Source organism: Cupressus sempervirens, chromosome 4 (genome assembly GCF_028749045.1).
Source record: "Cupressus sempervirens isolate cs-2001-9-10 chromosome 4, ASM2874904v1, whole genome shotgun sequence".
Taxonomy (NCBI): Eukaryota; Viridiplantae; Streptophyta; class Pinopsida; order Cupressales; family Cupressaceae; genus Cupressus; species Cupressus sempervirens.
In genome coordinates, this window is record NC_143121.1 from 502,889,249 (window position 1) to 502,913,263 (window position 24,015).

Genomic DNA, 24,015 nt, shown 5'->3' on the forward strand with positions numbered 1-24,015 from the left:
TAGTGAAAATCACATGGTTATCAGAGGAATCATAGGCAAGATGATTTAATTCTTCCACCAAGAACTCAAATCATCATTCATGTTCTTGTAACTGGAGGATAGATGCTAGGGTGGCCATAGCATCGACAACCTTGTTTTTTGCTTTAGGAATTTGTTGGAATGTCACAAATGTGAAATAGTTCCTTAAAGCATCAATCAACTTCTTGTAACATGCCAACTTGTCATCTTTGGTTTGATATTCATTATTAACTTGGTTTATGAAAAGTTGGAAATCTCGATAGATGTGTAACTTTATGATTCTACATTCTAGAGCCAGTTTAATCTCATTTGTTAAAGCCTCATACTCTGCAATATTGTTAGTGCAAGGAAATAGGAGTTTGTAAGACTTTTGGATTGTGTAACCATGAGGCATGACAAAAAAAAATGCCTACACCAACCCCATGTTGAGTATGAGAACCATCAAAGAACATTTTCTAAGTTCTTTTAGTAATGTACATGATTGAAGCATCTAGAAACTCATTTTGCATGGGTGTTGTATCTTCTAATGGAAAATCATCCAATTGGTCTGTTATGGCTTGCCCCTTGATAGCTTTGCATTCAATGTATGAAATATCAAATTCAAAAGAATCATCATCCATTTAACCAAGCGATCAGTAAGCGTAGCTTTACTTAATAAGTATTTTAGGGGATCAATTTTAGCAACAAGATGAACTATGTGTGCCAACATATATTGTCTATGTTTTTCAGAGGCAAATACCACTGCAAGGCAAGCTTTCTCAATGTTGTTGTAGTTCATCTCATAGGAAACCAAAGTATAACTGATGTAGTATATAACATGTTCTTCTTCGGTCTCATCATTTTGTGCCAATAATGCTCCCAGGGAGGAATCTGTAGCTAAGACATTTAATATCAAAGGTTTTCCTGGTATGGGTGGCATTAATATTAGAGGTTTAGCTAGATATCCTTTGATTTGATCTAGGTTGTGTTGACAATCTTCATTCCAGATATAGGTAGAGCCTTTATGCAAGTTTTTGTTGAAAGATTGAACCTTGTCAGCCAATTGAGAAATGCATCTTCTAATTGATTGTAGATGCCCTTGAAGACTTCTAAGTTGACTGATGTTCCTAGGAGGAGGCATTTTCATGATGGCTTGCATTTTTTTAGGGTCAACCTCAATGTCTTTTATTGATATGATGTAGCCTAACACTTTTCTTGAACAAGGTGAACCCTAACATTTATCTTGTCTAACATTTACATACTAAAATGCATTTAACAAAGTGAACCCTCTTTTGTGTATGCATTCACAGATTGTCTCAGATTTTAGCTATGGTTTTGAGATTTTGGGTGTGAAAATTCAAAACTGGATCAAAAAAATTGTTGAAGGTTTCAGAGGCTTTGTATTTATATGCATTTACACATTGTCTCAAATTTTAGCTATGGTTTTGAGGTAGGATTTGAAAACCCATTGTAGAATTTTGAAAGATTTGTCTACTATGTGTCTTCCTGTTTGTTCGCATATTGCTTATTAATTTATGGTATTGATTGTTGAATATAGAATTATGTTGTAGATTTTGAAAAAGGAAAACTTATTAATCAAGATAACTTGACTACAAAAAAAAAATTGTAAAAAATTATTATGATTGTATTCTTTTAAACCTCTTTAGATAATATAGGGAATATTTGATTCTGAAAATTTGGAAGAAAATAATAAATGGAATAGTTAGGGTTTCAACTTTAAATTTGTTATTAGAACTATGTGATTATCATGAATTTTTTAAGTATAGATGAATATTCTTCTTACATCTAAAATAATTTAATTGCAAAATTTATTGGAAAAATAAAAAAGATTAATTGAGAAGAAAGCATGTTGTAACAAAACTTATGCATACATGTAAAAAAAAAAATGTACTAAAAATAGAAACTAAGTATAGTATGGTCACATGCATGTGAAAACAAATATGCTAAAAATAAAAAAACTAAGTATGGTATGGTTGCATGATTTGAAAGATCAAAGACATGCGAAAATACCAATTGCATGTGTATTTTTATTTTATATAATTTAATTTTTAGATTTGTTTATTTAACTAGTAATAATAATAATTTATTAATTTCTAAAATTAAATAAATATTATCCATTTAGTTATAAAGTGAATGTTAGTATTAGTGATTACTTGATTCTAATTAAACTCTTAGTTACACATAAATGATTTTATATTTATTAATGCAAGACGGAGGTTAATAAATAAATATTTAGAATTTTATTATATTTTAAGAGTTGTGGTAGAGTTCACTTTGTAATCATTTAGTTAACAACTATTTGACTTTATGGGAGAAATTATAAATAATTAAATTAAATTTATAATTTTATCTCTAGTTGCATTATGAATTAACTGAAAAGTAAATATTAATATTGGACTAAATAGAAGTCAAATAAATATTTTAGAAAGAAAATTGATATTAGTATGTAATCTAATAATATACATTTATATTATTAATTAAATCATTTATGATTTAAGATTATTTAAATTAATAACATGATAATATTGCATAATATTTTATATCCAAAAGAAGATTGGATATTTAAATACTTATTGTTTTAAATAAGTATATTAGCATAACAATTTATATTAACATGGATATCCTTACTTTATTTCTAAACACATCCTTATGACCCAAACTAAATAAGAAAAATTGGTGGAATTAAATCATGTGGCTGAAAACTGTGTTTTCTAATATTCTATTTATAGTCTTGTGATGTTTATTTTCATGATGGTTTTTCTTTGTGGATTTTTTAGTTGGCCAAGTTAGGATGTGAACTAGAAGCATTTTTAGATTTCTTTTATGATTATTTGGCTGGATGTCATGATGAACATTATGATTGAATTGAGATTCATGTTTTATGAGTTTTATGCTATTGAGCATTTATGAGAACTTGAGTTTTTTTATTTTTTGGGTTGTCTATTAAGGAACCAAATTTGATCAATATTATTCTTGTGGTGTGGGACACTATTGTAATTTTTTTATTTTTTGGGTTGTCTATTAAGGAACCAAATTTGATCAATATTATTCTTGTGGTGTGGGACACTATTGTAGTTTTTTTATTTTAGGGAAGGTAGTCTAGGTGCATGTCTATGGGAGTGTCTTGCAATGGGTGCCCAAAGTGGTTGCCAACGTAACTCATTGTAAGTTGTGTAACAAGTGATAACATCGTAATAAAAATATCTTGCCTAGCACTTTTCCTTTGAGATACATTAAAAAGATAAGTTAGAGATTTTTCCTCATCCATGCTTTGAGTGATTGTATAGACTAAGGATGAGATCGAGATGATACCTTGAGAGGTATGACTAGTTTTCTTGTCTTCACAAGAGGGTATCTTAGTTCCGCATAAAGTCACTAGGGGGGTGGGGTCTTGAGAGACTATCAAGGTAACCTTAGAGTTAGCTCATGTGATGACACTTCATAGTATGTAGCCTAAGTCTCCTTCCTGGTTTTTTTTTATATTTGCCTCTTGTGGTGTACTTGTTGGATATTACTTTTGATGGTGCTTTTATTGTGAGTTGTTACTCATTGATTGAATTTCATTTATTGTTGATAGTTGACTTTTATTGATGAATGATTAGTTATTCATTGGTGGTGTTTTATTATTAGAGTTAGTCATTGGTAGTTTACTTTTATTGATGACAGTTGCTATCTATTGGTCTTTGTGCTTGTGACACTTGAGATTGATTTTGAGGTGGTTGTATATTTTTGGTTTTGGTATTTGTATGTTGACTTGGTATGAGATGTTAGTATTGGAATGAGTGTCCTTTCGATTTTGACTATCTCTTCTTCTTGAGTAGTTTGTGTTACCTTTGAGGTAGTTTTGGATATCAGGATTCCTTACTTAGGATTATTTTATGATTTAATTATCTGTGTGGATTGTACATTATCTCTCTTGCACAGTGGGAATGGGAGCCTAATTAGGTGACCACGCAGTTGGGAGATAGTATATTCTTATCTTTTAGGTCCCCCTCAGATTGAAAAATGTTGGATGCTCATTGATACAGTGGTACCATTATCATTCTTCCTCTTATCTTGAAGACTTGTATTCATTTGATATATCTATGTATCGTGTTTTGAGATCCTATGAATTATCGTATTGTATATTTATGTACTCGTATCTATTTTCACATACCCTATGACATGTGTAGTGGATGTTATTCATTAGATGTGCTTTCATATTATTAGTTGTACTTTTGGATTTTCTTATATGACTATGTATGTGTTTATTCACTTAATGATCATGTACATTGTAATTGAGACCTAAATTTATTAATAAAACTTTATTAAATGTGACTCAACATGAAGAAACTCTTAAGGAATTGAAATTATATTTGTAATTGATTACGAGCTCTTGATGTGTATGTATATATTGCTTTTGCATTATTGTTACTTTGATATTGTTTAAACTTTTTTTTTTAAAACAGTTCATTAAACTTTGTAACATATTAGGTTTATTTCTTTTGGATTCCTGAGTGGGGTGTTTCATCTGATATCAGAGCCCAAGTTTCTACATTAGGAGCTCTAGGTATGTTGGAACACCACTAGTTGTTAACTAATTGAACTCAAGAAAAACTTGAACTATTATATGTATATATTATAAAATTGAACACTTGAATTAGTTGAACTAAAATGAAACATAAACAATGTTATGTATCTTTTGCAACTTTAACACTTGAAACTTTAGAATTGATACTTGAGACATAGAAAAGGACAAAACTTGTGAGTTGGATTTTAGACATGCTTTCTTATGATTGTGCTTTAAGGTGGTATGTCTTTGATTGATTTTGTGAGCATTTTGGTTGTTCTTGACTTTCAATTTATGTCTATACGTTATAACTTTTATATTTATCTGATGGAATTAGATATGTTAATCTTTTGTTTGGAGTGTTTTAGGGGATCTATTTCAGTATTTGTTAAAAAGATGAATGTTGGATCAATATGATTTTTGATTTATTATTAAACCAGAATCATAATGCTCTAAATGACAGAAAGTGTACACACAATTAACCTTTTGGTATTAGTTTCTTAAATGATTCTTTTGTTTACATGGTAGATAGTACTCTTTGAATTTTAGCTACCCTAGTCATTGCAGTAGGGTTCCAAGAGTAAGCCTGATTCTGGAGGGTGGATGTAGTGCCCACCTACAGTTTACTTTTTCATTATATTTACCAAACTCTTTTATGCCTATTCCATGGATGTGTTAATTTCAAAGATATTATTTCATAACTTAGACTAGGCCACCCTTAAACATCACACACTAAGGCAAGAATTAAGCTTGGGAAAAAATAGTCTATATTGACTATTTGACACTTTTGGTCTAGAAACTAAGCTTAGCGTGTGATGTTTAAGTCATTCCCTTAGACTAGAGATATCTCAATGTTGATTACTTAGTTGACTATATTCTATTTGTTGTTTAATGATTATGGTTGTTGATGCATTAATGATGCTTTAATGATTCATGGTTAATAAAATGTGATTTCTTTCATAGCAATGTTAGATGATGCTTTAATGATGATTACTTCATATTCATAACAATGCATTATTTTATCTAAGTATTTGATGTTTGACTTATAATTATTATGGTACTTACCTCGTACTTGCATGTGTATGGTGGGTGTGTCTATTTATCTTTTTGTTTGTCATGTTTGATGTGGTTAAGGGAGGGAGTTGTAGTAACCTACTAGTTAGAATCTACACGATGTACCACTCCCTACCATTGCTTGTTTAGTTTAGATATATTTATATACGTGTGCATGCTCGTCTTTTATGCAAAATGTATGTACCGAGCATCGACTTTCCTAAATTGCCATGATGAGCATGCCCTATCATAATAACTTAATGGTAAGAATGGGAAGATAATGTTCAAGTCCAATCTCAACAATAGCCTAAATAATTGTCTTGCAAGGAGGACTCATAATTAAATTTTCACCCTTTTTAAAACTCATGAATTTATCTTTATCTGTGTTATTTAATTTTGAGTTTCGGTATGTTTTGGTAGTGTTGTTTTTATGTGAATTTCGCTATGTGATTTATTTGGTAAATGATTTAATTATAATATTTGGATTAATCATATAATTAAATATTATTTGACTAAAAAGAAAATATTAAAGCATGAGAATATTTAATTAATTAAAAAACTAATTAAATATGTGTTTTAATTTAAAAATCTTAATTTAGAAGTCTAAATTTTAAAATTTGGTTAAAGAGAAATTAGAATGTGATGATATTTAATTAAATTATAAATTTATTAAATATGTACTTTAGTTTAAAAGATTTAATTTAAAAGTTTAATTTAAGTTCAACAAAAAGAGAATGAAAATATTAGAATATTAAAGATTTAATATTATTTTATTATAATTATTTATTTAATAATTATTAAATTAGAGTTGCATTTAAACAATGAACATTAATTATTATTAATAATTTAAATAATAAAGTATGCTTTAATTAGTGCTTGCACTAATTAATAAACTAGAGAAAAATAAAATATAAAAGAATGAAAATTAAAGACAAAGTTATAGTTCTAATTGTGGTGTAGTTATATTTATTTAATTCAATGATAATTATTTACGAGTTTATTTTAATAATAAACTCTAAATAATGTTATTAATTAAATTAATAAATATATTATTAAAAATGCTTCAAAAATTAATTAAAGAGAGAAAGCTAATTATTTAAATTAAGATATTTTGTAATTAAATATTTAAAAGAGTTGTGCATGAAAAGGTAAAAGGTAATAAAGTAATAAATACTAATTGATCAGTGAGTTCCTTCTCGTGATTGCACAATCAGAGCCCCAATTTAGGAGAAAACTCTTTATCAGACATCTAGAGCTCATTTTGCAATTACACAAGTTTTGGAGTACAAAATTTAGAATTGGATCAAAAGAATTGTAGAGAGTTTTGGAGGATTTAGGATTTGTATGCATTCACAAATTGTCTCAAATTTTAGCTGTGATTTTGAGATTTTGAGAGCAAAAATTCAAAATTGGATCAAAAGAATTGTTGAAAATTTTAGAGGGCTTGGATTTGCATACATTTACAGATTGTCTCAAATTTTAGCAATGGTTTTGAGGTAGGATTTGAAAACCCATTGTAGAATTTTGAAAGGTCTGTATACTTCATTTCTTCCTGGGTGTTCACATATTGCTTATTAATTTACTATATTGATTGTTGAATAAAGAATTATGTTGTAGATTTTGAAAAAAGAAAACTTATTAATCAAGATAACTTGACTGAGGAAAAAACTGTAGAAAAGTATTGTGATTGTATTGTTTTAAACCCCTTTAGATAATATAGGGATTATAGAAATTTGGAAGAAAATAATAAATTGAACAATTAAGGTTTTAACTTTAAATTTGTCATTAGAACTATGTAATTGTCATGAATTTTTTTAATATAAATGAATATTCTTCTTACATCTAAAATAATTTAATTGCAAAATTTATTTGAAAAAAAAAAAGATTAATTGAGAAGAAAGCATATTGTAACAAAACTTATGCATGCATGTGAAAACAAATATACTAAAAATAGAAACTAAGAATAGTATGGTTACATGCATATGAAAATAAATATGCTAAAAATAGAAAGGTAAATACAGTATGGTTATATCCATGTGAAACCAAATATACTAAAAATAAAAAACTAAGTATAGTATGGTTGCATGATTTGAAAGATCAAAGACGTGTGAAAATACTAATTGCATGTGCATTTTTATTTTATAAAATTTAATTTTTAGATTTATTTATTTAACTAATAATAATAATTTATTAATTTCTAAAATTAAATAAATATTATCCATTTAGTTATAAAGTGAATGTTAGTATTAGTGATTATTTAAGTTTAATTAAACTCTTAGTTGCACATAAATGATTTTATATTGATTAATGCAAGAGCTCTGAGGCTAATAAATAAATATTTAGAATTTTATTATATTTTAAGAGAAGTTGTGGTAGAGTTCACTTTGTAATCATTTAGTTAATAACTATTTGGCTTTATGGGAGAAATTATTAATAATTAAATTAAATTTATAATTTTATCTCTAGTTGCATTATGAACTAAAAGAAAAATAAATATTAATATTGGACTTAAATAAAAGTTAAATTAATATTTTAAAAATGAAATTGATATTAGTATGTAATCTAATAATATACATTTATGTTATTAATTAAATCATTTGTGATTTAAGATTATTTAAATTAATAACATGATAATATTGCATAATATTTTATATGCAAAAAAAGATTGGATATTTAAATACTTATTATTTTAAATAAGTATATTAGCATAACAATTTATATTAACGTGTATATTCTACTTTATTTTTAAACACATCCTTATGACCCAAACTAAACAAGAGAAATTGGTGGAATTAAATCATGTGGCTGAAAATTATGTGTTTTCTAATATTCTATTTATAGTTTTACGATGTTTATTTTTGTGATGATTTTTTTTTTGTGGATTGTTTAGTTGGCTAAGTTAGGATGTGAACTAGAGACATTATCGATATTTCTTTTATGATTATTTGGCTGGATGTCATGATGAATTTTATGATTTGAATCAAGATTCATGTTTAATGAGTTTTATGCTATTGAGCATTTATGAGAACTTGAGTTTTGAGAACTAATGTTATTTTTTGGGTTACTTGTTAAGGAACCAAATTTGATAAATATTACTCTTGTGGTATGAGACACTATTGTGGTTTGTGATTTTTGGGAAGATAGTCTAGGTGCATATCTATGGGAGTGGCTTGCAATCAGGGCTGGGGGCCAAAGTGGCTACCAAGGTAACTCATTGTAAGTTGTGTAACAAGTGATAAAATAATAATTAAAATATATTTCTTACCCATTTTTCTTGAAATACATTAAAAAGCAAAGTTAGAGATTTTTCCTCATTCATGCCTTAAGTGATTGTATAGAGTAAGGATGAGATGGAGATGATACCTTGAGAGGTATGACTAGTTTCCTCATCTTCACGAGAGGGTATCTTTGTTCCCAATAGAGTCACTAGGCGTTCAGAGTCTTGAGAGACTATCAGGGTAACCTTAGAGTTGGCTCATGTGATGACACTCCATTGTATGTAGCTTGGATCTCCTTCCTAATTTTTTGTTATATTTGCCTCTAGTGGTGTACTTGTTGGATATTACTTGTGATGGTGTTTTTATTGTGAGTTGTTACTCATTGATTGGATGTCATTTATTATTGATAGTTGACTTTTATTAATGAATGATCATTTATTCATTGGTGGTGTTTTATTGTTGGAGTTAGTGATTGGTAGTTTACTTTTATTGATGATAGTTGTTATCTGTTGGTCTTTGTGCTTGTGACACTTTACATTGATTTCGAGGTGGTTGTATATTTTAGGTCTTCATATTTGTATGTTGACTTGGTATGAGATGTTAGTATTGGAATGAGTGTCCTTTCAATTTTGATTATCTCTTCTTCTTGAGTAGTTTGTATTACCCTTGAGGTAGTTTTGGCTATCAGGATTCCTTGCCTAAGATAATTTTATGATTTCTCTCTTACACAGTGAGAGTGGAAACCTAATTAGGTAACCATGCAATCTAGAGGTAGTGTATTCTTACCATTTGGGTCCCCCTCAGATTGATAGATGTTGGATGTTGCTTGATATAGTGGTAACATTATCATTCTTCCTCTTATCTTGGAGACTTTTATTCATTTGATGTATCTATGTAATGTATTTTGAGATCCTAAGGGATATTGTATTGTATATTGATGTACTTGTATCTATTTTCACATACCCTATGACATGTGCAGTGGATGTTATTCATTAGATGCGCTTTCATATTATTAGTTGTACTTATGCATTTGCTTATATGACTATGTATATGTTTATTCACTTTATGATTATATAAAACTTTATTAAATGTGACTCAATGTGAAGGAACACTTAAAGAATTGAAACTATATTTGTAATTGATTACGTGTTCTTGATGTGTATGTATATATTACTTCTACATTATTGTTACTTTGATGTTGTTTTAAAAAAATTTAAATAGTTCAGTAAACTTTGTAACATATTAGGTTTATTTCTTTTGAGTTCTCAAGCGGGGCGTTACATTATCTTAAAGAGTCTTAAATTCCAAATTAGCTACTTCATTTGATAAATTCCAATAAATACATACATGAGATGTATAGAAAACAAGAGAACAAGACCCATTGTGGAAGAGAGCTCGAAAGCACATGTAGTAAACTTTTATCACCTACATTTTGATGGTGGTGAGAAGATACTAGCTAGAGGAGAGTTATGAAGGATGTTGGTCATTGTTGGTACTGCAAATGTCTTGAGATAATGAGTTTGGTGGTAACTTAGCAAAATTATAGAAGACTTTGATCAAATGAACAATTTTAAATATTTTAGTTAGAGGAATCTTGATAGATTAGAGCTTATTGATGAGGTGTATTTTGTGAAATTATCCAATATCAAATAAAAACCAAAATCAATAAATATATAGATGTATTATAAAATAATATTAAAAGAAATTGAAAAATAACATAGTGGCATGTATTTGTCGTAATTTATAATAGCTTAATTAAATAGAGTAATAAACTTAAAATTTTGATATAAGTCTATTAATATTTAATTAATATTATAAAATTTGATTAATTTTTTTAATTATACTTTTATATTAAAACCTAATTTAGAATTTAGAAAAAAATTTAATTAAAAAATCATAATTAAATATAATTTATAATTAAATATAAATAGAAATGTACTATTATAATTTTGTATCTTAAACTATTAATATTACTCACAAGTTATTGTAAAAGAAAAATATTTTATTAAAATAATTATATAGTAACATATTATTGATTTAATAGTTTTACATAACAAAATGTTTTTATAATCTAAAATATAGGGTAGTGCTTCCTCAAATTTCACTCTTATAAAACTCAATTTTATAAGCCAATGAAATTGAAGTAAAATAAATTTTAAAATTTTAAAAAATAAAAATCTCATAAATAAACATTACAAAAATTAAAAGTTAAAAATAAAATGAAAAATACTTACATCAATTGGTTGAGATACAAAAGTTTAATAACTAGTTAAGTACAACTAATTGCAATAGTATATCCTACAACAAATACAATAAATAGTATATTATAAAATAGAATTTCATTTTATTCATTTAATATTTTTATAATTTAATAATAATTTTAATTGGTCTATATATTTTATGAGTACAAGCCAAAAATAAAATAATAATAGTATATATGGTTTATAGTATGAAATTATGTCACAACTTTCTCTAGAATCGTTTTCTTTCCTTGTTTATGTGGTGAATAGGGTATGTGCAGGATCATGGTCAACTAAACTATGGCCTTAAGTGGCAGTGAAAAACTAGCAAATCAGGGTTATGTCAACTTGACACATAATTTTAAACTGGTTCTGGACTATATATCAAAAAGTTGTAAGAAAATAGTCTATAAGAAATTGAATGTAGTTTCTAAACTACTAGGCCTTATTTGGAGAAAAAAATTTGATTGGTCAAAAGTTTGGATTTTAATGTAGTACTATGAAAAATTCAGGATGAAAATAAAAAGTAGGTGTATGTCTGAACACCTTAATTAAAATCAAATGATAATATTTTTTAATATAATTATAGATATAAAAATTAGACTCATGCCCGGATGTGACGCATATTTTTGGATATTTTTATTTCAAATAAATAATTAAATATGAATTTTCTACTATAACTTTTTCATAATAAAAAACACTCCTATGTCTGACCACCTTAACTAATTGAAAACTTTACAAAAAAAAAAAAAAATTCCTTATAGTAGGCTAAGCATAGAATGTGATGCAACTTTTGAATTTCAAAAATGTTATACCATTTGAAAGTTATAGCTATTTCTCAATCAGTATGTCAATCAACACTTTAAAGTCATCTTCATTGAAAATTAACTAATAAATACTTATCAAACTTAGAATTTGATAGCAATTATATCGATGGAGTCTTAAGAGTGTTATAAAAAATTATTTTTCATTTTATTCAATTTCAATGAAAATAATATTGTCAAATGGCTACTTGAAGTCTAAGTGTCAGTGAAACCTTTCTCAAACATGTTTTTTGGGTTGACCAAATAGGTTTGGTAAATACCATTATAGATCAGATACCCAATTTCAAATTGGGTATCTCATTATAGATCAGATACCCGATATGACATCAGGTACCCAAAAAGTCAAAAAAATTCAATTGCCAAAAATTTGGAGGGAAACCACCCACATTGGAAAATTTTGTAGGGAAACGACCCATATTAGATGGAAATGATAATTTGACAAGTGTGGGCATTATTATTATTACATATTATTATTATTATTAACTATTATTATTATATATGATTATAATTATTATATAGTAATATTATATTATTATTATTTTTTTTTTTAAATTATTTTTTTAATCGATAAACGGCCAAGGCCTTAGATCTTATATTAAAATAAAGATAAAATAAAAGTTACAATGTGATACTCCATTCAAACGGGCACTGGTAGGAAAGAACAGAGAAGAAAACCTCCAGTCTTGCCTAGGACTTATGTCCTATATTATTACATTTCCATAAGGGCATACCCTGGATCTCAAAGTTACATGAATTTACAAAAAATTACATAAAAATACACCTGGGCATTCCAGGGAAATTTGTCTCAGAATAATTTCCTTCTGTCTACAATTGGAAAGATCCAATGTCAGATACTTGTCTAAAAAAATTATTTCTTCAAGACACAAGGATAGTTAGTATGCAAATGAAAACACTTTCAATAGAGACATAAGTATTATTAACCTTATAAAACCTAGAATTATTAATAAGCAATCTATTTATCAAATCTAATTATGGACCATTAATCTGCCTGATTAATTATTGATTCTTAGTTTAAACTAAATTGGAGATATGGATCTAACATTAGTGTTCTATGAACAACAAATTTAGACATAAACAGTACTCTTAAATCCCTTATAACTCATGGTTCAATCTTTTAATATCTGTCTTTCAGTCTTCACATAATCAACTTCTACCTTATATACATCCTGACTGAGAACTATTCCTAAAAAAGCCAACCCCCCAGATCTATCAGAACAATCATGATTAGGTTTACATAAAATGGAACGAATAAAATTTCTAAACACCGGATTAGTCACTACTATCTTGAAAACAATATCACATCACTGAGGGAGATCCTACTACAAATACCCTGTTCTATAAATTTGGGATTATCAATAGATCCGAGATAGTTTAAAAGACCAAGAAGGACGCCCGGGTATTCATAATGTTTAAGTCTAAATATAAAAACATCAAACGAAAATGAATATTAAAATTAACCATACACTCAGATTTCATAATCTTCCTGACAAATCTTCAAACCTAATTAAGAATTAACAAAACTTCCCATCTAATGAAATCTAGTCAAAGCAGATAACAGTAAATCTACAACATTGTATATCGACTCGACACCCATGAATCAAATAATGAAAGAAAACTAGAGTCTTGACTCCTTGGAGCAAATAGAGATTGCAAACAATGACACTCTAAAGAAATTCTGGGGCACATCATCCAGGTTCCCGACTATACAAATAAAGATCAAATTCCTATGTTAATTTAAAAGAGAAATACCATTTCTCGATAACACTTCCCCTCTCTGTTATGAAACTACCAATAACAAAGCATTCCTTAAATGGATATTGTAGTGACCAACCACTATAATTCTTAAATTTCTTCCTTAAATTATCTAATTAAGCAGGGCTAAAGTTCTGATCCTTCAATACACCAAACCATTTGGAAATCTATTTTTATTATCATATATTTACAGTTCAATACTATATTTTCAAAGATTTACATTTCAATACTATTTGTTGCTATAACAGAGATAGACATATCACCCTGTATTATATAGAAATAATAACCCTAAGCAAACCTGAAGGCCTACTATATAAGCCCTTAATATCTAGGAGCAAAACAGCAATCTAAAAGCTGGAAACCAAAAATTGTAAATAGATTCTACTATTTCCATGAGACCATAATCACCTCTGGAACAGAGTCTAGGTCATCCATGACCACATTGGGGGGAGTACATAATCAACCCTGAGTCTACTCAATTTTTTCGTGTTGAGGATGTAGAATTCCAAGGCATTGAGGTCGTTGAAAACTACTCCTGGGCTCACATAGGATTTAAACATATTGACATACTTGACCACCCATTCCAGATTCTCTTCTTTCCTAATCCCACGCCAACCCAAAAGGAAATTCACACTTGCTTCCATTCGTGGCAATGCCCCAAAAAAGGCCAAATTGTCCCTAACCATTAGACACTGTCGTCAAGGGGCAGTCTTTAACTCCTCTGCACCCAGGGGAAGGCTCGTGTATTTCTCAGGGTGAGGGATTCTACCCTTGTCATGAATACTAATAATAGCCTTCTCTAACCCTTGCCTCTAGACAGGATTGAAAATATCTAAACAAAGCCTAACAATCTCTTCTCTATCAATCTTTGCCCTTACCATCACCCCAATGAATGATCCAATTATAGAGTTGTTGGTTCTCCAGGTCACCCTATAGTCAAAAGTGTCTTCCCCTATCGCCCTACTCATAGAAAAATACATCATATCATTTGCATTTCTCAGGAGATGACTCCATCTTTTCGATTTTACCTTCCCGAGGAAGGCCATCGTTATGTTCTCTGTCACATGGTAGACATTCACATTGTTTTCCATCGTAACAACGAGCAATCACAAAGAAGCAGTAAAAATTTATCACTCTCAATCAGTTATCCCACTCAGAACTTTATTTCCATTTAACAAAGGAAATCCATCATTATTCGTCCTATCCTATGTGACCCTTAACTGAGAATAAAAGCTTTAGATTCGCAATGACCTCAGCTGCTTGCACTCGACATTGAATATCTGATCACATGTTGCAAAATCTTTACTTCATAAGCCAAGTGGAAAATTTCAGACTCCCTCTAGCCTAAACTCATAATCATAACTAATTATGATAACTTCTTGGACCTAAATTCGTAATGATTACCAAGATCTTAGTCTGGATGACAGTTGGAAAGAACGACACCACAAAGCCAAATAGGAGGTGGGTTAGGTCAAGGATCAATTTAGTAGATAATCTCTATATCTTACCAAATTAGATATGCCTAATGCAATACTGACTGGGTATAATCTTTATACTAAATCAGACCACCATTCCTAAAAGGGAACAATTATGAAAGATTTCGGGGTTACTCCTCCGTAGCTACAATAAGGACTCTAATCTAGGAGACTTTAAATGGGAAGTATATCTCAGGTATATAAGTAATAGCAATACAGCTACATATTATTATTATTTTTAATAATAATAGGTTTTATTAAATACTAATAATAAGGATTAAAAAATGAAATATTCAAATATATCTTAAATTATTCTCCTTTCTATCTTTTTCTTTCTTACTTTATTGTAAAATATTAATATTTAAATATTTATTATTTTGAATATTTATAAATATAAATTCTAGTAAAATCTAAGAAAAATTATATCTATATATATATATATATATATATATATATATTTATGAGTCTGCATACTTATGTAAATATGCATTTATATATGAATATATATATTTATAATAAAATATATGAGTGAATCTGAATGAAAAAACCCTCTAGGAACTAAAAGGGAGGAGGAGACTCTAAGTTGTATATCAATAGCGATTCTCCATCAGCACCCCTGTTCGCAAGTCCATCAGCACCCCTGTTCGCATGTCCGTCAGCTATCGTATTACCTTCTCAATAAATGTGGATCATCAAGACATCCTCAAAATTTCCCAATAATAGCAACATTTCTTGGAGTTTTAAATTCAAGGCCCAATTGGGAGTCTTTTTTTTTTCCTAATGGCATTCAGGACTACTTGAGAGTCGCCTTCAATGACAACTTTAGGAAGACCTAATTTATGACAAAGTTGCAGACCTTTCTCCAGCGCTTCAAATTCTGTTGCGTTATTTGAAACCGGAAGAAGAGGAGAGGCTAACTTTGTTATCCACCGACTATCCTCGTCATTGATGATACAACCTATACCAGCTATACTAGGATTCCCTCTCGTAGCTCCATCAAAATTTAGTTTATGCCATCCTGGGGGAGGAGGAGCCCATTTGCAGTTGGCCCTTGCCTCCTTATTGTTGGCTACATATACCAAAGGAGGGTTGATCAAATTGGACCATTGTTTCTTCATTATACCATCCCAAAATGAGAAAGAGCCTTCTTCATGAAAAGATTTCCTTAGATTAGCATTCATAACTTCTATAATAGATACTTCGAGTTTTAGCAAAAAACTGTCTAAATTCTGCTCTTTATTTTGGAAAATACGATGATTTCTTTCTTTCCATATTTCCCATACCACTAGGGATGGGAAAACATTCCAAAGTTTGCTATATACCCCGCAAACCAAATGTGTGGGCCAGGAATTGAGGAGCCCCTTAAGGGAATTCTGAAAAGGGGTTGACCACTTTAGTCAGGATTTAATCCATTCCCAGCAATTTTGAGAAAAAGGGCAATTTAGGAAGAGATGGTCTACATCTTCATTGCTTTGTTTACACATGACACACCAGTTGGGGCCCATGATACCAAATCTAGCTAATTTGTCTGCGGTCAAAACTCTGTTCTGAAGGGCCATCCATAAAAAGAAACCTGCCTTAGGAAGGCAAGCTAGATCCCAGCACAATTTTAAAGGGATGTCCACATAGTTTCACTTCTGCGAGTGAATTATAGGTTGGTATCCAAGCTTTACACTGTAGATACCATCCTTTGATCTAGCCCAAATGAGTTTATCTGACCTTTCAGATTGTTTTATTTTCCTATTCGAGATGATCTTTTCGAAGGTTGCAACTGAATTCGGTTCAAGTTCTAAATCATCGATAGAGCGCCATCTCCATCGCAATTCCCCATCCGACATCTCTTTAACTTTATAATTTTTTACCTTATTACCCCACAATGATTTCAACTTAGAAATGAGGTTCTCTAAGTTAGAGGATGAATGAATAGGAGGTTGCCCATCCCAAGAATTTTCCCAGAAAAAGGCTTTATTTCCAGCCACCACATCCCAAGTTAGATATTTGCTAATGATTCCCCAACATTTTGACATGAAATTCCAACACTCCGACCCTTTAGGTAATTTTTCCATCCTGAACACCGATTCTAGGTCTATTGGATCTAGATATTTATAATATAAAATTTTGGCCCATTTATGTTCATTTTCTTGGTACAACCTCCATACAAGTTTAGCTCCTAAAGCCTTGTTTTGCCATTGTGGTTTCTTAATTCCTAAACCCCCACATTCCTTGGGTTTGCATAAATTGTCCCACTTAATAAGAGCAAGTTTCTTGTCATTTTCCTTATCCTTCCACAGGAAATTTCTAATCTTGGACATCCAATTATTGAGAGGAAGGCATGCCATGGGAAAAATTAGAGTGGCTGAAAGGACTGCTCAGATCTTGGTAATCTTTCCTGCCTTAGAGAGCCACTTATTCTTCCAGCTACCAATCCGCTTATCCACCTTATCGATCGTGTCCATCCAAACTTTTTTATACCTCAAGTTCTTCTTCGAGGAGATACCCAAATATTTGCATGGGAACAATCCCTTTTTGTATCCCAGAATTCCACATGTCCTATTTTCCATTTCAAGAGCGGTATTTAAGAAGAAAATTTTGGATTTTTCTTTATTAACCTTCTAACCTAAAGCATCCATATATTTCTGAATTATAATTTTAAAACCCATGGCCTCTTGGACGGAGCTCCTGCCAGGTAAAATGGTGTCATCTGTGTACTGTTGATGTGTAATGGTAGGGAGATTCTTGGTAATCGAAATATCGGAGATCCTCCTTTCTTGATAAGCAAAGGAGATTGCTCTCCTGAAAGCTTCAGCCATTAGAATGAAGAGAAAGGGAGATAGTGGGTCTCCCTGTCTAATACCCCTAGAAATATCAAAAAAACCTTCAGGTGTTCCATTTATGAGAATCGAAATCTTCGGAGTAGAAATAAATTTAAATATTAGATTTACCCATTGATGAGAAAAACCAAGTGCTTCTAAGACTTTATAGAGAAAATGCCAATCGACCATGTCATAAGCCTTTTGGATGTCTAACTTCATAAACATACATGCTTCTTTATCTATGATAGCCGAGTGGATGACTTCCTAAATTATAATTATACCATCCAAAATAGATCTTCCTGGAACAAAGCCTATCTGTTCTTTAGAAATCAATTTTGGCATGATGACCTTGAGTCTATTAGCTATAACTTTTGTAAATATTTTATATATAGAGTTGCATAGGGCTATAGGACGGAAGTCTCCAGGATGTTTTGGGCAATCCTTCTTAGGGATAAGTGTGAAGAAAGAATAGTTGATTTCAGCCAGCAAGGATCCACCATTCCTAGACGCTTCAATTGCTCTCCATAAATCTTCCCCTAGTATATCCCAACATTTTTGAAAAAAGAAGGCTTGAAACCTATCAGGGCCTGGAGATTTATCTGGACTCATATTAAAGACCACAGTCCTTACCTCTTCCAGAGTTATTGGTTTATTTAGATATTTGTTGTCTTCCGTAGTAACCAATTTTGGAATAAATTTGAGCATTTGGGATTGTGCCTCCTTATCAGACCCTTCATAATTATTAAGTAGATTCTTAAAGTGAGAAACTATTGTGTCTACTATTTCAATTGGATTTTTTGTGCGAAAGCCCTGCAGAGTCAAGATATTAGTCATTTTCTTTAGAGATCGGTCCAGTATAGTCGAATTATGAAAAAACTTTGTATTCTGATCTCCCTCATCCAACCATTTCTCTCTAGATTTTTGTCTCCAAAAGGTTTCTTCTTTGGATAAAATAGCTTCTTGTTTCATGGGGAGATCTTTTTCTAAAGTGTATTTCTCATAATTCATACCATATTTTATAATTTCTTGATTTAGGTTTTTTCAGTTTTTCTTCAGTTTCCAATTTTTCTTTAAAAAAATTATTAAGTGTTCCCTATTCCATCTCAGAATATTTTCTTTTAGTAATTTGAGTTTGGAGACAAAAATGAACATTTTGGAAGCCACGAAATTTGCTTGAGTCCACCATGTCTTCACTAATTTCATAAATCTCAGATCTAGAAACCACATCTTCTCACACTTAAAAGGATTTCTGGGCGGTTTAGATGGTTCTGTAATCTCCAAACAAATAGGAAAATGGTTTGATCCTGCAAAGGGCAGAATGGAGGATTCAAAATCCTTATTACAGGAAGAGAGATTACCTACAATAAAGAATCTATCTAACTTTTCCGCAATATAATCATTATCCTTTCTTCTATTATTCCACGCAAATATTCCATTACTTGATGGAATTTCTAATAAACTGAGTTTGTCAATCCATATTTTGAATTCTATAGATGAGAGCGACAGGTGTTCAGTACCCCCTACTTTCTCATCTAAATTTAGAATCGAATTAAAATCACCTCCTAATATAATCGAACTATCTTTGTGCTTTGAGATGATCGTACTTAATTCGTCCCAAACAATTTTTTTCCCTATATTACTGCTAGGACCATACACATTGATAAGGATGAATTTCATATATGATTTTAGACTCTGTATACTAACACACAACCAATTATTATTATTTAACAAATATGTTAGTGTTACTTTCCTAGAATTCCAAATAATTCCTAAGCCACCCGAGGCACCTATTGCCTTTATAAAGATATAATCCCACAATCCCAGCATCTTACTAAATTTAGCTCCTTCTACCTTATTAAATTTTGTTTCTTGGATTAAAATTATTTTTGAATTAAAGTTTTATAAATATTGTTTGAATAACCTTTTTTTACTAGGAGCATTAAGGCCCCTAGTGTTCCATGTTGTTATCCTCATACTGCCTTAGGAAGGAACTTCCCCTTCCCTATGTTAAGTAGCTCATCAATTTTTCTCTGTTTTTTGGCTAGGCCTTCTGTTTCACGTAGTTCCTTCAGAGATCTCCTACCCCTTTTTCTTTTAGGCTTGCCATAATTTGGAAAGGTTATACCTTGTCGATTCATTTGTATACCAAGCTCTTGCTGAAAAATACCCAGTTCTTGCTTTGTTAGTGCAACACCTTCCTCTGTTCTGTCAAATTCCTCCATTTCCAATTCCTTGCAAATCTAGTTTCTGAGACTATCCTCATCCAATTCTTTATTCTCTATTTCTGTCGACTCTCCCATGTTTTTCCTATCCATTTCTTGCTTGTCTTTTGAATTAAACCCACTCTGTTTGTCTTGCTTCATTACACTGTCCTTCATCTGGATCTCTATGATATCCCTTTGGAGATCCTTAGTTGTATAGTCATCTCCTCCCAATTTGATAATTTTTTGTATCATCTCCTCTTTTTGAGAGGTAGTACTCTTATCTATGTTATCATAGTTCAAGACCTGAATGAGCTCCTCTACTAATTGCTCAAGTTTGTTATCTTCAAACTCTAACACTTCAATCTCTGGTGTAAATTCTAGATCCTCATTTAAAAAGTTTTCAATGTATTTTACAATCGAGGCTTCTGGACTCTTGCCATTAATCCATGTTTGTGACTGAACCTCCACTGGGTTGAAAGGCGAGGAAGGAAGCCCAACTAGAGTTTGCCAAAATTTTGAAGTTCTTCTGGTTCCATCAAGTATCAGAGTGGTTAATTCTACTTCAGGGAGTATTTTAGTATTCATCTGCTGATGTTCCTATTTTTTTAATCCTGAAACTGCTTTTTCTGTCCTACCCTTGGGTGAAGAGAAAAGCATATTATTTTCAGCTTCATCTATGTCTGGATTCTTCACTGATTCTGTAGTACTATTTTGTATCTCTTCTTGTCGTTCCTTTTCCTTATTCTCTTCAAGCTCCTTCTGATACATATATGCAAAAGACCCCTTTATAGTTTCAATTTCCCAATGATTCTCTTCATTTCCATCTTCCATATTACTTCTTCCTTTGTACTCTGTAGTGGCCTCTTGTATTTCTGTGTCTTGCTCTAGATCTTGGCTTATGATTATTGTGGACATTGTTACACTCCTTTTTGGGGATTCTTTGTCTCTAACTACCAACTGTTCTGTTGAGGGATTAGACTTACAGTTCTCCTTATCATGTTCCACTGCATCCTTTTTCTTTTTTCCTCTCTGTCTCTTAGAACGATTTCCCTCCAATCCTAGATCTGCGTCCTTTTTAGGAATAGAAACTATAACCGATTTAAGTCTTCTATTATTAGGTAAAACCTTGTCTAAAACTTTATGAACTGTCCTTTCTTTCTGATTAACTTGATTTTGGAATTCTGTTGGAGAGGTATGATCTTCCAGTAATTTGTTGTTCATTGCTCTCAACCAAGAAAGTTGACTGTTGATATCCAAGGTAAGGGGGAGGATCTTGGGCATGATTTTATGTGAATCATCAAATCTTAAAATGTCAACTATTCTCTTTTTATATGTCTGAAACTTGATATCATAAGATGTTTTACTAGTTATAATTTTTTTATTAAATTCCAATGGATGATTAAACTTCACACTGATTAACACTTTGACATTGTTACAGCAGTAGAAAGAAGCATCAATACCTCTGACCTCTCCTACCTTCAACCCTATGGCTTTAATAATTTCTTCATGAAAAAGCTCTGGAGGGAGGGATGGCAGGACAAACCAAGAGGGCAACTTGCAATCTAAATTTTCTAATTTAAAATTATGTGACCAATCTATAAATTTAACACAGTGAACATTAAAAAAACATTCAGACCATAATAAAAACTCTTTTTTGATAGACTCATCTAAACATTGCAAAAAAAGTGTGTTATCTGAGAAAGTGGAAATACATACCTGGTTCCCGCAAGACTCCTCCAACCAGTCGAGCAACAAAGGGAAATCATCTTGTGGACCATTCCATATAGCAAAAATTCCTTTCTTTAAACATTTGTCCCATGATGATTCGATGGCTATGCTTGAAATTTTGGCAAGTTCATCCTTTGCATAGCGCAGAGATGACCAAGGAGATGGGCTAGGGTTCAAAGGATGACATGACTTATGGGTTCTACAATGAGGTGGGATGTAGGATCCTAGAGAGACAGCATAGGGCAAAAAAATTCCTGCCTAAGGTAAAATCGGTTGATTTGGATCCGGATCCATAGCCTTGTATATCTCCGGCTAAGCATATCTCGTTAAATTAAAAATACAAATTTGATTATCTAGTTGTTCTACCAAAAATATTTGGTGAATCAAATTTTTGTATACCTCAGAGCTAATCAAAGAATTCTACGGGGGAGGATTTTGGGCATAAATCTCATGTTTTTTATTGCTCCTGCCACATCTCTGGCTGTGAGGTTCCATCTCTGGCTACGAGGTTCCTCTACATCATTTTTAAGAATCTCAAATCTATTTGTTGTGTTTACTGAATATCTTTGATCATATGTGCTTTGTGGTTTCTTTTGCTGCCAAATCGGCCCGAATCCGCTTGTGTTTTCATATTTTTGCAAGAATTTTTTTTGAGGTTTCACAGGCAAAGAAGGGTTTGATTTTTTCGTAAAAGTAGAGCAGAGCGCCATTTCTTCATATTCTAAATTTATTATTATATATAGTAATATGTATAATTATTATTATTAAATATAATATAGTTATCTAGATAATTATTATCATAACTAAATATAATATAGTAATATATATGATAAATATTATTATTAAATATATATAGTAATATTATATGATTATTATTATTTATAATAATATATATGGTTATTATTATTATTAAATATAATATCTAGTAATATATATGATTATTATTGTTATATAATCTAGTAATATATAATTATTATATTAAAATATATAGTATTATATTATTATTATATTAAAATATATAGTATTATATTATTACTATTAAATATAATATTGTCATGAAATGCATCAAAAAAGGTCATAGGTCTCGACGCATTTCATGACAACATATGTCCCTAGGGCCCCTAATGACCCCTTTCAATGCATTCCCAATGGGGACATATGTTGTCATGAAATGTGTCGAGAGCGGTCATAGGTTAACCTATGACCCCTTTCAACGCATTTGAATCAATAAAATGCATCCCTAGGGCCCCTAGGGACATATGTTGTCATGAAATGCATTGAGAGGGGTCATAGGTTTACCTATGACCCCTCTTGATGCATTTGAACCAACCAAATGTGTCCCTCTAGAGACATATGTGGTCATGAAATGTGTCGAGAGGGGTCATAGCTCTACCTATAACCCCCTCTCGACTCATTTTAACCAACCAAATCTATCCCTAGGGGCCCTAAGGCCCCTAGAGACATACGTTGTCATGAAATGCGTCAAGAGGGGTCATAGGTTAACCTATGACCCCTATCGACACATTCGAACCAACCAAGTGTGTCTCTAGGGGTCCTAGGGGCCCTAGGGATATATGTTGTCATGAAATGCATTGAGAGAGGTCATAGGTTAACCTATGGCCCCTCTCAACGCATTTGAACCAACCAAATGCGTCCCTAGGGCCACTAGGGCCCCTAGGGACATTCGTTGTCATGAAATGCGTCGAGAGGGACCACAGGTTAACCTATGAACCCTCTCGACACATTTCCCTAGGGACATATGTTGTTATGAAATGTGTCGAGAGGGGTCATAGGTTAACCTATGACCCCTCTCGATGCATTTGAACTAAAAAAATGTGGTCATAGGTGGACACATTTTTTTAGTTCAAATGCATCGAGAGGGGTCATAAGTTAACCTATGACCCCTCTCGACACATTTCATAACAACATATGTCCCTAGGGAAGTGTATCGAGAGGGGTCATAGGTTAACCTATGGCCCCTCTCGACGCATTTTATGACAAAAAATGTCCCTAGGGATGCATTTGGTTGGTTCAAATGCATCGACTCTTGATACATTTGAAACAACCAAATGCATCCCTAGGGGCCCTAGGGACATATGTTTTCATGAAATGTGTTGAGA